Source organism: Atta colombica, unplaced genomic scaffold (assembly GCF_001594045.1).
Source record: "Atta colombica isolate Treedump-2 unplaced genomic scaffold, Acol1.0 scaffold205, whole genome shotgun sequence".
Classification (NCBI taxonomy): domain Eukaryota; kingdom Metazoa; phylum Arthropoda; class Insecta; order Hymenoptera; family Formicidae; genus Atta; species Atta colombica.
Genome location: NW_017259300.1, coordinates 2,623,607 through 2,634,465, shown reverse-complemented (window position 1 = coordinate 2,634,465; position 10,859 = coordinate 2,623,607). Strand labels below are relative to the sequence as shown.

Here is a 10,859-nt window from a genome sequence, read left to right as displayed (position 1 = left end):
TATATATATATATACACATTATATTGAATAAAAAAATCTTAATGAATATAAGTCGGAAGTTTAACTATTTCTGAGATATAAATTGCATTTTTGTATGTTACCATCATAAATAACTTACTAACTTCTATGTGTTGTATGCAATGTTTATCTCAGTATTTATAAATCATGTTCTAAATGTTAATAAAATTTCTATATTCAATTTCTACATTTCAAGCAAAACAGAAGATTTTATTGACAATCAATCAATTGTCATTCATCGGCGATGTCTATATTATGATAATTATGGTGATTACATGATTATAAAATACCGTGCTAAAAATGTCAAATTACTTTAATTAAGAAATGGCAGGTATGCGTTTTTTATATGATAGTATCAATGGAAATATCAGGAGATTCAATGCTAATAGAAAAATATTTATGTCTTATAGTTAAGTAGAAACAGTTAAGCTTTCAACTTATGCTCACTAAGATTTTTTTAGTCAGTATGTGTGCATCAGTATAATGTAAATGCTGAACGGTTTTTTTTATTAACAATATACATATATTTTCGCAAAATAAAAGCATAATTTTTCTTATTTTCTTTCTAGTATTTTGTACTATTCTCTTATACTCATTAAGTATTTTATACACATTTCAATGTATATAATATCAATATTACGTCTTCTCTTTAACACAAATAAAATATAAAATAAAATATTAGGTGTAAAAAGTAGTAAAAAGAAATCCATTATTTTTCCATTCAATTTCATGCAAAAATAATGGATTTCTTTTTACTACACCTAATATTAAATCTGATTAATAAAAATAATGTTACATTTTATAATATTATGTTTTTATAATAAAGAAAGGAAGAGAATTTAACGTGCATTTTAAATTTTCATTTTCTAGAAAATTCTAACGAGATTTTACGTTTTCAGTATTTTAATCAGACGATAAGAGTCTGCAGAGAAAGATAGAATGAAAGTAAAAGAGAGATGAAAGGTTAGATTACAATATGGTAAATGATTAAAAACAGTGAGTCACTTTTAAAAAGAGGATAATAATGAAATACAAAAAGGTACCAATTTTCCATTTAATGCCGTATCAATAACATCAGCGTTAAAATAAAAAATAAATATCGTCCAAAAAATTATTCCATTCACATTTTACACTATATTTTCTCACATAATTAGCTTCAAGCTATATTTATTCCTATACATATTAAATTTATTATCATAAAATAATCAAAGGATTTTATCATAATTTATATCGTTCATATGGATATCAAGAATTAGTATTTTAATTCATTCGTCATTATCGTAAGATGGTTATTATAACTGCGCAAAATATTAGGTGTAGTAAAAAGAAATTCATTATTTTTGCATGAAATTGAATGGAAAAATAATGGATTTCTTTTCACTACACCTAATATTCAAAAAGAAGTATTAAGTGTAGACTTTGAAAACAGTTTCAAATGGTGTAACAATAAAAGAATATGAATATAGTAAATTTCATAAAACGTTTCGTTTCACATACGAACTTATCTATATTCTATACTAATCTATATTCGCGAGAAATTTTCATAGTCTTTTTCGGTAATATAGTTTAATTCTTCATAAAAAAGTCAGGAAACTTAAAAAAATGTTATAAGTAAATTTAACTTATAATTTAGATTAGAGATATATCTCAAAGATTGAAAATCTATTCAATATTCAGGTTAAAAGCGAGACTGTGCCTCATTGTAGCGCATCATGATTCATGATTCATAGAGTTTCTCTTCCTCACAACGAATAAATAACTTTCGCGATGGGATTTCTCCACAAGAGATGACAATCCACAGACGATTCCTAGTAACAATCAATGATGAGAATTGTGAACAATAAACATGAAACTAGCCGTCTCTGCCGAAATAATCTGGACTGATAATAATCGTGATCTGCTTATGATCCATCCATGCACGCCCTGGTGATTTTTTTCACAAACTTGGATGAGACAGAGAGGAAAGTTTGACGATCAAATGTACGTATCGAGCAATGCGGAGCAGAACGATGAGCGAACATCAGTAAGATTTGAAGGCAGCTACTAATCTACCTTCGGCAAACTAAGTTACCGGTTTCCTTCTCGAAAAGTAAGTATAGTAAAAGAGAACGTCGCATCTAAGTTTTTGCACTCATCACCTAGGTTTCAGACAGATTTTTCTTATCCCCGATCGCAACAATCTAACAGAAGTATTATGAATATACGTAATAAATTACCCATGATAAACTCATAAATATTTTTTTTAGGACAGAGCGTAAATAATCTTATACATTTATAGAATTATAAATGAGATTACACTAAGAAATAAATTAGAAAAAAATTATCGATAATATGTCATGATAATGTAATTCATCTAATCAATTTTTATTATATTATACATTATAGTTTTTAATAAGCATTGAAATGAAATGTTTTTTCACAATTGTCGATATCAATTTGTTGCTTATATGGTATATTTAAAATAAATAGAGAAACAATATTGCAATTCTGTTATCTGTTTGTCTCCTGAAAGTAAACTTATGAAAAAGTATTTTATTTTCAGTTATGTATAATACTTTTCTATAAATAAATCTCTGTTTAAATTTTTTCTTTATGGAAATATCAATCTGATTTTACTGAAAAGCTTGAAATATTTCTTTACGTATTTTCTTACATAACATAAAATATATAATTCAACGCAATCTACATTCTAAATGAGATGTAACAAATTCTTTTTCTTTTCTTTTATGCCCTTTTCAAATTACATCTCTTAAAATTTTCGTTGTAGATGATATCAAACAATATCGACATATTATATTTTATGTATATGCATATATAGATCGTCTTAAAAGCAAATATTTTTCTTTTTCTTTATTTGTCAAAACAAAAAACATTGCAGAGTAGCTGAAAGAGACACTAATCATAATATTTCATCTTTTTGTTTTTTTTTTTTCACAGTATTATTTAATAATACAAACGTCGCAATATTTAATTCTCTTTCGCGTTTTATCGCTGTCTACTTCAATTATCATTCGTCGTAACTTATCACGACTTCCGTTATTTTACTCATTTATCTTCGGTAAAAACCAGTATTTTTCTACAACGCAGCTGAACAAATATGTAAAATAATGAATTCGTCATGTTGAATTCTAGCTTTATCAATATAAACAAGAATATTCAATGATATATTTTAATTTTTCCATCACGAGAGAGAGAAAGAGAGAGAGAGAGAGAGGGGGGGGAAGAGGGAGAGAGGGAGAGAGAGAGAGAGAGAGAGAGAGAGAGAGAATCAATATTTACATTCCTTATTTTTTTCCTAGATTGATCTTCTCTTGCTTCTCTTCCCTAAATTGTTTTTCCTTTATTAGTTTTGATGAAAATTCATTAAACAAATATTAATCGTCCGCAGCTAGTTTTTTAAATATCATTTTGCGCGGATGTATGAAGCAAGAGCTATTTCATTTTTTTTGAGCAACTTGAACGAATATTCAGTAGTATGATCATTATATTAGTCAGACAACAATACAATCCAGTCGTTATTTCCTTGTGTTTAAAAAAAGTTTTATGTAATATTAGGTGTGAGAAAAAGTTCATGGCGTTTTTCCCATTAAATGGCATTAAAAAAACGCCACGAACTTTTTCCCATACCTAATAAGTTGTAATATTTTGCATATATGCCATTTTTTTCTTTTGGTAAAGAAAAAAATCAAATCTTTCGTTAATGTTTGTAATTAAAGATTCAACACATTTTTTATAAAGAAACTAGCTTCTGTCAAATTGGCTGAATTTTTTATATGTGATTGCTTTTATAATGCTGATCAAAAGTCTCAATGACTTCAATTTTTATGGTAATTAATAATCTAGATTTAATAATATGGAGACAATAAATATTAAAGGAAATAAGTACATTATGATATTATTTAACAAATAAAGATTTTAATATAATATTTTTTATTGCGATTTTTTTAATGAAATTACATATTCAAAGATTTATAAAGAACAATTCTTGAAAAAAAAAAAAAGAAAATATATTCAAAAAGAAAAAAACAATATCCATTTTATTATACATTTCATATTTTCTGTCGCCACTATATAATATAAAAATATCCCAGGTGACTGTTCCCGAGTTAATAATATGTCATCGTATATACTGGTCGTGATGTGACGTTAAAAGAGGTATCACTAGAAAATTTAAAGAACTGTTCCAGAAATTTGAGAACGGCATCATTCAACGCGTTCCTTTCAACATACATTCCTACGCACACTACACGCATGTAATATGTAGCCTTTTTCGTCTCTCATCTCCAACAGAAGTTCCTTCCAACGTTCTAAAATGTTTACCGTGTAATATTCTAAGGAAATAGATTGTCCCTGCGGTACTGGTAAATAAAATGGAAATATGCGATCGCTTGTGTGTCCCTCATCGCTATCCGAGACGAGATTCAAAGAAAAGTTTCTCCACAATGCTAGCAGACATGCATGTCTCAGTTTCACCTTTCTCTCTCGTTCTGAACAAATAAAATACTTGGCCTCCGACGTGCTGAGAGAGTATCATAATATTAATATATTAATTTATGAAACTACTTAGTTATGACAGAAATGTTGCTACATTCCAGTAAACGAGGTGTTGCTAAATGAAATAAATGCATTTGGGAAAATTAAAGAAGATTACGCTCCTTGCAGCGTCTTACGCTGACAGATTTTACAAAGAAAAATATAACGACTGTAAAGAATTTAATGTTTATAAGTAAAAAATTACTATTAAGTAATTTTTTATTAATTTGCGCAGCGTTAAAATTACAATTAAAATCAAACTAATTTGAATCTGGTTAACTTCTATCTAAAGCTATTAAATCTGAGAAACTACGCTTTACAACTTAATGTTTACATAATTTTTACATAATTCCGATGATCGTTTATATTCCACGTGCTAACTTTTACAGCTTTCAAAATTCTTTTCTCAAGTTTTAAAATATTAGTGAAACAAATATGATAATATTAAGAAAAATCGAAACTTTATAAACGTGCACTTCAAGAAAACGATCGTCTTAGAGTTGAACCCCGGATCAATTCCACCGGCTATTTTAATGCCGTTATTCTCTCTCTTTCACGTCTGCATCTAACGCCCATTTCCGCTTGACGTCCTCTCAATCCTGCTTTTCATGCGTACTTCTTGTCCTTCCGCTTTGCACGTGGTCTTTCACCTGCCTATCAAATGAAGGAAATTGCGCACTGTGAGAAAATATTTGCTTCGCAACGTGATATATCCACGGAGATGCACTAGTCAAACGATAATAATTCATACTGGATACGCGAACGGGAAATTATCTTATGTCATCTTGTTGGTCGTAATAACATGGATTATAGTAATCCGAGGAAAGTGTCCAATCGCAGTTTTTCCTCGTTAACAAGATGCGCGCGGACAACTACGCGAAATTTTTTATCGGACATGCCTTTTCGTAACAAGTAAATTATAAAAGATGTATCCATAAAGAAAAAAAAAGAAACAAGATTTAACACAGAACCGGAGATGCACTGAATCAAATGGGATATATTTGTTTAATAAAAATTTAAAAAGAAATCGCTATTTTCTTCATCACTTTAAAATTTTTAGCATCTCGAATGTCTTATTAATGAAGTTTTGAGAGTTAAATTTTTACTGAAGTAAAATGCGCGAAAAAATCGTGCAAAATTAAATTAAATGTTTGTTCTTTTCTAGATTATTCGGCAATACTGTTCAATATTAAATAAATTTGTAATTAAATCTTTATTCCAATTTTAATATATGCCTTAATTAGAAAGAACAAACGAATTTTTCCATTAAAAATATTATTATTGTTATACAAAATAATTGAAAAATAATATTATACAAGATATACTCACAAGTAGGCGGAAATATGAATTTCATTACCTTGGAATTAAGACACTGGAATTTTACTCGTAAAAAATTACTTCTATTTTAATTTCCAGCTTTACACTCTTTTATACATATTTTGATATAACAAAATATTCATTAAGGAAAGAAAATATAACGCTCCCTCCCTCCCTCTCTTTCTCTCTCTCTCTCTCTCTCTCTCTCTCTCTTTCTTTCTCGAGGAATATTGTATAAAAAAATTCGCCTTTTTTTCTATACAAAGGTATGCAATAAAGCTGAAATTGCCCTGTATCGTGCAACTCGTAATCTTCACTTGTCTATCGTGTACATACAATTTCGGCGATGATGATTTCGCCAGTAAGGCTAATAAAGCAAAGCATGATGCCGCGGTAACTCCACGGAGATTAACAGATGGGATATTTTTGTGAAACAAAAAACATCAGTCGATGAAGGCATGGGTTTCAGAGGGCCATTGATAGACTCTGCTTATTATTCCGCGGCTGTAACTTCGAGATCGGCATGAATAGAGGAGCAAATCGGCGGAACAAATTTTCTATAAAGCTGGACTAACAAAATAATATCAGTTTCAGAACTTACCGAGCGTACAAAGCATCATGCAATGGATTTTATTATTCTTTATTAAAAAAGAATTGATATTAAAAAAGTAAGGGGTAAGAGAGAGAGAGAGAGAGAGAGAGAGAGAGAGAGAGAGAGAGAGAGAGAGACAGAGAGAGAGAAAGAAAGAGAAAGAGAAGAGCAAGAAATCATCATTTATTTAACACCTTGAGAATAAATGTCCCTGAAGCGCTTTTAAAAATACAGAAAAATATATTAAAGTAAAATTTTTGTAAAATTATTAAATGCCAAAGAATCTATAAAGAAACATTCAGAAGGTTATAAAAAAAGAAAATAAAATAAAAACCATTTAGTAAACAATATTGATAATTAAATGATATGCTTAACACTTTTGATCAATAATGGAGAAGGACAGAGCAGAGATAAGCATAATAAGATAAGCATAAGTTTACGCTTAAAGAAGAGAGAGGATTCGTTTTAAATGTCAGAGAGAATTTTGTTCCAGAAAATTCCGCAGTGACGCATTTAAAGAATTTTTTTAAGAATTCGGTATGAAAGAGGTAGAATTATTCGTAATAAAATTGTGTACAAAATTAAAAAGCTTTAATGTTTATGAAATAAAAGTAATATAAAGATTTTACCTCAAGAATTTCTTTTAAATAGAAAATTTTACAAGATGGAAAGGTTACTTTAAAGTTTTAATAGTTCTAATTAAAAAAAATAAATGTAATTAGAAATGTATTAAATTACGTGTAGTAGAAATAACATCGCGTTTTGTAACGTTTTAAAACTATTATGTTTTTGTACTTTAACCTGCTTTAAAAAAATATAAAAACACAAATATACACTGTTCGTCTTTATGTGTCGTTTTATTTGTAATCACAGTATTTTAGGCTTATTATGAAATATATATATTGTGAATTTTTAACCAGCTTTAAATTTTTATTTTTTTTGTGTACGAATGTATGATGGCAATTTTAATGTTTTTATTCAAAACCGATATATCGATGAAATAAACACTTAATCTTCCGTTAAAGATTATAAAACTTTTAAAAAAATTTAAATTACAAATATTCACTTTTTTGAAATATTCATATAATACTTTCTTTATAAAATAAACCTTTTCTTTTGTGATATAATGATATGCAAAGGATTAAAAGCCCGATAAACAAAAACATAGAAATACCTCGAGGTAGAAACTTGGCGTCAGCAATTAAGACTTATATTGAGTGGTGATCAATAACGAAGGTAATCGCCAAGGAAAAGAATTCAATATTATGTGGAATTTAAATAAATTTTACTGTACGCGCAAATAATTATATATCAGTCGACGTGTAAATTAATAGCAAAAATCATTTAAATTGGCTATGTAAAATGCTGCTAATCAGATTTTAATCTTTTACATTAGATCGATAAAAATGGCACATGCAATCAATCAAATTACTAATTTACATTAACTTCCTAGCAGTAATATGAATTATCTGATTTTGCTTCACAACTATAGTGAAGCTTCAATAACTGCGTCAGCAGCGCACGATAAATAAACTTTATTTTCCGACTTCAGACAACAAAATGTATCTCCGATAAGCGGATAATCTCTATTCAACTAACAAATTGTGAATGGAATTTATTAATTACATCGGTAATTGCCCATTTGTCATAAGGTAATAATAAAATATCAATTTCTCTGAAACTGAAAATTGAAAAATATTCTGATTGACAATTTGTGAATAATCAAATCTATATATCATGACAATCAATTAGGTAAAATAAATGCTTAAGTTAATTAATTAATATATGTGAATACAGATAGTCATTGTATGCACAAACAATTAATAATGTATAGCATAATATATCCATTCTGTTTCGCATTATCATTAATCTTTTTAATCTTTAATTCTTATTGCAATATTGAACTTTTATTCTGTAATTCTTAAGTAGATAGTAACGATTGTCATTGCACAGCTTTTTTAAAATGTTAAAATTTGTGCAATAACAATATCGTTACTGTCATTAAAAGTTACAGAAAATAAAATAACAAAAAGTTACAAAATTAAGTGACAAAAAGAGTATAAGAGAAATAGACAACGCAGTGCACGCATGTGATAAAGTACCAGCAAAACTGCTGTTATAAAGTTTACTAGTAGACAGAATTGGATATAAAAAGTGAGCAGAGCAAGACATACGCATTCTCTAATTCTTTTGAGTGAGATTTCACTTTTTTTAAATCTCATTCCAAAGAATTTAGAGAATGCGTGTGTTCATATTATATTAATGTCTTTGCTCTTGGTCTGCTCACTTTTTGCGAGCAAGAGTGGTATTTTCATTCTTTTGAAGTGGAGTGAGATTTCACTTTTTTGAAGCAAGGTTCCAAAAAATTTAGAGAACACAATATATAAAAATTCATAATACATCAAATTATCGTAAGCTTTATCATGAATCAGTTTATTGCATCGCACAGAGAATATTTCTTCTCCTCGTTTGAGATCACTTGAATTTCCTCTGGCGAATTAATGCGGCAGCATTTAGCATATCATTCGGAAATTCGATATTCACGATGGTTGTCATAATTCGTCATTTGATACAGTCACGCAAAATAGACATCGAGATATCACTGCGCCCTAAGTAACGAACGAACAAACGAGGAAAAATCGCGCTTATATTCGCGCTCATTTATCATTCTTGGCATTCGTACCTTTGTGAGATTCTTCCTTTTTTTATCGCACTTTAGTTAGAGAATAGTTTCTACTTGTTTTTCCAATATAAAGACCAGCATAGCTACTCTGATCGTACTCCCCCGAGTTTATTTTGACCGACGCAATAAAACTGCGAGCTACTTTACAGAAACGAAGAAAATAGATTCGGGCAGGGAAAACGCGCGAGTGTTTCCCGACACCAATCTAAGATAGTCTTTATTTTGCGGAGCGAACGCATGAAGTTTTTCGCTCAGTTCATGATTAAACTTTAGATATTTCTCGAATTTATCAGGCAGCACGACTGGTGCAAACCTTACGAAATATATGCAATATATCTTCAATCCTCCAACCTCTGTCAAGTAAATTACGTTTTTATTTGATAAAACTACATTAAAAATTCTTAATATCGCGATCATTTTTCACTTCGCGACATTGAATAAACACAGATATATTTCCTAACGTAAGTTATTTTAATAATCCTTTATGCTTTAGTATGTATTTTTCCTGCGTTTCTTGTCGCATAGTAATTTTATCCGTATTTAGTCAGAGATTAAATTACGAAGAACTGCAATTCCAAGAAGAATAATACAATGAAAAGTATTCAGAACAGATGTCATCGTTGTATTCTATGATTGTAATTACGTTTGTCCTGAGTTGTTTCCCAACTGGTGCAATAAAGTCTGGCTCGTGTTTTGTAAGAAGATACGGGCAGATAAATCCGCACTCTCTGATTTGCGATGTCAATTTTCCAATTTCGGCAAAACCGCGGAAATTAAAACGCTATTAATTATCAAATTAAGTAAAATAGGTAAAATTAAACAGTAATGTAGAAAGGATGTCAAATGTAATTGACATTTTGACTTTTTCATTTTATAAGCACTGTGGATTTAAAAAATGTATATAGAAAAAATATATAACACATTTTGTTTTTTGTTTTAATTATACATGAAAATTAAGTGTTCTTCAACACTTTTGATAAATAACAAAACTTGTACCGGTTGTTTTTTAGCAGCAGTTATTTCTGATATTTTTAAAAAACGATAGGTACTCACACAACATTTCATCGCCGTCCCACGACGGGAGTTACCGTAGTCTAAAAGTAGTCCACAGTCATCGTAGATTGCGTTTGAGTTTTCAAGGAGATAAATTCAAGAAGCGTAGGAACACAAAGTGTCTTTTTACTGTGATGCGCAACCCATACAAACGATATTATGACTAAATTCTCTTTACCGTGTTAAAGTAGAACTCAAACATACAATGTAATATTTAATTTTAGTCATATTTAATATTTTAAAGAAAAAAAAAGAGAGAGAAACAAAGAAAAGAAAAGAGAAAGAGATTTACTTGGCAAGAAAGCCTAAATAATAAATTTCCATATAAATGTTAATTTTATATTATTTATCAAATTCGAAGATTATAATACAAATCCTTTTAATATATACTGAATCTAAAGAAATCTAACTGAAATCTGTACGAAAATTGCAATTTATCATGCATATTAAATTTACATCATGCTAAATCATTTATGCTAAAATCATTCTCGGATTAAATAAAATGTTCAATCGTGAACAATTTGTATTAAAAAATGTTGGAAAATTTATGTTAAATTTAATAAATTTCACGTGTCCCAAATTCACTCAAATTTTTTTGTTTAACACAAGATGAATATGTTAAAAAATAATATAAATAATGTAAAAAAGAAGTGAATACAAAAA

The 10,859-nt window shown here is 28.8% G+C and overlaps 1 protein-coding gene across 3 annotated transcripts in view; it reads right to left on the bottom strand.

The window, feature by feature from the left end:
* The window catches only part of LOC108687377 (octopamine receptor Oamb), a 137,730-nt gene that overhangs the window by 33,902 nt on the left and 92,969 nt on the right, over window positions 1–10,859 (bottom strand). The window contains exon 1 of one of the 3 annotated variants that reach the window (XM_018193099.1): window positions 10,197–10,213. The exons of the other annotated variants lie outside the window; for them this stretch is intronic. The gene's annotated coding sequence lies outside the window, so the exon portion shown is untranslated. Of the gene's footprint in view, window positions 1–10,196; window positions 10,214–10,859 lie in introns of those variants that run through there. 3 annotated transcript variants of the gene reach the window in all.